The sequence below is a fragment of the Saccostrea echinata genome, unplaced genomic scaffold (genome assembly GCF_033153115.1).
Source record: "Saccostrea echinata isolate AGI-Se365-2 ecotype Australia unplaced genomic scaffold, CSIRO_AGI_Sech_v1 ptg000054l, whole genome shotgun sequence".
NCBI lineage: Eukaryota > Metazoa > Mollusca > Bivalvia > Ostreida > Ostreidae > Saccostrea > Saccostrea echinata.
The window spans coordinates 4,676,292-4,680,121 of record NW_026889803.1 but is presented as its reverse complement, the minus strand read 5'-3'; the positions used below and the strand labels follow the sequence as shown (position 1 = coordinate 4,680,121).

General features: G+C 31.8%; 1 long non-coding RNA gene across 1 annotated transcript; it reads right to left on the bottom strand.

Annotated features, from left to right (window-relative positions):
• Positions 1 to 261: 261 nt before the first annotated feature.
• On the bottom strand, positions 262 to 1,392 carry LOC133171666 (uncharacterized). Its single transcript, XR_009718841.1, has 3 exons — positions 1,308 to 1,392; positions 548 to 644; positions 262 to 448 (listed from the first exon to the last, which is right to left on the bottom strand). It is a non-coding gene; the product is annotated as an uncharacterized LOC133171666 (long non-coding RNA).
• Between the last annotated feature and the right edge of the window lie 2,438 nt (positions 1,393 to 3,830).

The following is a 3,830-nucleotide window of genomic DNA, read 5'->3' as shown; positions in this document are numbered from 1 at the left end:
AAGTTGTTGTAATGCCAGTACATGTAAATCTTCACATTGTAATCTAATGAAAGATAATGCTTGAAAAATTCACTCTGGGAGTAAGATTTCAAATCTGAATCAAAGATTTTGTAAAGTAATCACATTCTTCAAAGCTTGCACTGTATCGGGTACTTGGGAATCAAAAAATTAAACATTATATAATTATAAATAAAACTATTTTTGACTGAAAGTTTCTGAAAAAAATCAAGAATGGAATCATGCAACAAGCAGAGTGACTTTGATAACATGCATTGACTTCCACATTTCTACAAAAACATTTCTTTGATCAGATAAATATGTAATTCCTGCTTCTGACATGATATATTCTGAGAAAATCTCTTTTCCACAGACAGCCATCATTCATTTGATGTGAGAATTTCTTGCTGAACATGTGTCCACCTGGTGAAAGTCCAAATTTTTTGTTGACCTATAATTTAAAAAAAAGTAAAATATTTTACATAGCAGCACGGATGCCGCATTACTTGATAGTTAGATAAAGTAGTGTCCATATTTCTTATACTTGTACCTCAATAGTCCATCTGCCAGCACTCCATGCTCAATCATCCTGCATTCTGACCTCCAGTCTTTTTTCTAGTCTAGGGTAAAGTAGGGTTGTTTTTCTCCTAAGAATTAGACATGAACATCCCTTAGACTATTTTTTTTTTAAATTAATGGAAATTGATTATAAGATTAAACAAATTATCTCATCTGTATTTCATTTATTGATTTAAATGAATTAAGATATTTTAATATATTCTACCACATGTATAATGTCTTATACATGTATTATAGTGTATTGGATATAAATAAATAGACATTTTTTATCCTAAAAGTACAGAAAAGTAAAAAAAAAAAAACAATAATATAAATAGTTTTTAACAATAATGTTTCATTTTGCTCTATTTATTAGACAATTGTGTGTTTCAATATTATTGATATTTCCACATACAATATCAAGTTATTTTTCCGTTTGATTTGTACCGAAGCGGAACACCTTACTTTTCTAATAACTTGATGATTGTTGTGTCTTGAAGTATCCTAGTAGGCTAGTTAAAAATATAAAATTTGTTGTAATCATATACCAAAAATGCTATTTTTGTGAATTATTATTCATAACCCTGACGAACACACGAAATATATCCTCTTCAAATGTTGACAAGTCGCGGGAATAAGCAGACGAAATATTGACAATTTCCGTGCGAATTCCCATAAATCAATACAAACCAGCATGTAATTGAATTCAATTTCAAAATTATAAAAATCTTAGACATATATAACTAACTTACATGCTCACTGCACACGACATGACATCAGACGAGGCAACGTGGATCTGCAATCTTGCACAGCTGTTGCACATGTTTGTGACCTTCAAGTTCAAGCTTTCCTTTTGGTTGATCGGAACGCCCCGGGCATAAATAACTATGATTTAATTTGTCATAACTGTACCTGGGCTTCTGCAATGCTTCGATAATGTTCACAGTTTGTAGATTTTACAAAACAACCCTCTCGGGGTCTTCTACGGAAAATGATCTGGACATGTTGACATTCGCTACCGAACTGCGAATATTATGGCGATTGTCGCAAAGCAAAAAAATAATACGAAAAATTTATTAATTTCATAAGAAATAGAATCAACATTACTTAAACTGACAAATCAACTAATAGTTTTTCCTTCAGTATAATTAAATATGAATTTTGCATTTTACGACTTGCATAATTTATGGAGACCCATTGACGACGTAAAATGCTGACAAGAATCCATCCTTAATGTTAATTTTCTTTTTAATAAGGTTTAAAACGTGGTTTATGGTTCACTATTAAATTATTTATTACAACTAGTCTTTCTTTTCTTCTTTTTTAAATTAGGTTAATAGTGTTCAAAAGCGGAGAATATTGAATCTATCTTTCTACGTTTATTATTACAACAAACTTTGTAAGTGATTTTAAACTGTATGCATTGAATAATTCACGATCATTAGCTGTATGCATATTACGGTCTCCATGTTCAGCTCGATGTTTAGTTATGTTGATCGAGGTCACCAGTGTACTAGCCACCTGTGGCCATACACAAAGCTAGTATTTGTGATCGCGTATAATGTCAATTTTGTACAAAGAGCTATTAATTAATGGAAAGTTATGTTTTTAATTATATCGAATCAGTAAGATTACTTTACCGATCTTTTATAATCTTAATTCCAAACACTGGTGCATAAAAATCATTTTGAATTTTAATCGCTGTTTTTGTCTGTTCACGCAACAATACATTTTAAAAAAGTATTGCTCTATCCCGTGTTGTATTTTAATTCATCTGCAATTGTAATTGAATGGGGGCTTCGGTAAATAATTGTAATTACTACGCATGCTACGCACATATTATTTTTACCATCACTCTTGTGAATGTCCATTTATTATTTATAGAATTAAATAAACATTAACATAAATAAAAATTCCTTCAAATATACATGTACTATAATTCAAGTCTTTGTAATATAGCAAACAGTTTCACCCATCTCTGCCGCTTTGTGTCTTTAAGTGTTGTAGTCCAGTCCTCGTTTACATACACGTGGCCACAGAGAGCCGCGGGCACCTCGATGTTGAACTACATTGTGTACTCTGATAGTTGCTCTACACCGCACAAACAACTAACGTGTACATGCAGTGTAGTAATTGGCAAAGATTGTTTGAAAAATGTAAACTCGCATGTGTTCGCTACGAAGCATTCATTTTAAAATTTTATTTACATGTAGATACCTTATAAGAACAAAATAAAGTAAATGTATAACACCTAGAACAATGTTTAAAAATTAAAATACAAATATCGTGTGCTCGGAAGGGAAGATGGCTTGAAAGGTTGTGTCTGTGAATGCTTAGATCTAGCAACACACTTCGCAAAGTTAAGCATACTTGTGTCCAAATCCTTTAAAAGTGGGGGCAATCCCCAATCCTCGCACCCTTCCTTTTTGAATCTAAAAATATATACCATTCTGGGAGTTGTATATAGAGAGGGAATGTTATTTTATTAGTCCTTAAAGGCACAACTTAAGAAATGATTTTTTTTTTTTTTTAGATAAGATTGTTTCGCGATACAGCTGTGATAAATCTTAGGAACTTCTAAAGTTATAACTTAGGCATATCTTAAGATAACTTAGGAAACGTTTTTGAAACAGGCATGTCAAGCATTCAGTCAGATCTATTACGACGTCCATATTACCATATAAGAGAATGAAAATTTGTTTCGTATATAAAGTGGTTATTACAAATATGCGTGTTACAAAAATGTATGTTGAAATCTTCAAAAGCTATCGAATTATTTGCATACGTGTACTCGTACATATGAACATTGATCAACACTGATCAAGTGTATACCGGGACCCGGGAGTCTTATTATAGCTCTTGCTTTGTCAAATCATTACTTTCATACCCCTTGCATTTAAGAAAAACAATGTTATAAAAAAAATAATAATCTGACATATAACAAGTATACATGTAGCGTGTGCAATTTATTTGGCTAGGGGCATGTACACACGTGGTTCTAAACTGTAGGGGGCTACAAATGCGGCCATAACTAGTATATTTTTGAGGTGTTATAAAAAACAAATAATACTCACAAAAGCTTATAAAATTGCCGTTCTATCGATACCTTATATGCCATGTTTCATCCACCAACAACGCCACGACATCGATGAGAAATACGTTTCTACACGGGCATTTTCTTCGAAAAGGATAGGAAGTTAATGAATTAAAATAATTAATTCTTTTAGTTAACGCATTATGTTTACCTCTTTATTTGTTGTATGCAATAAGTATAG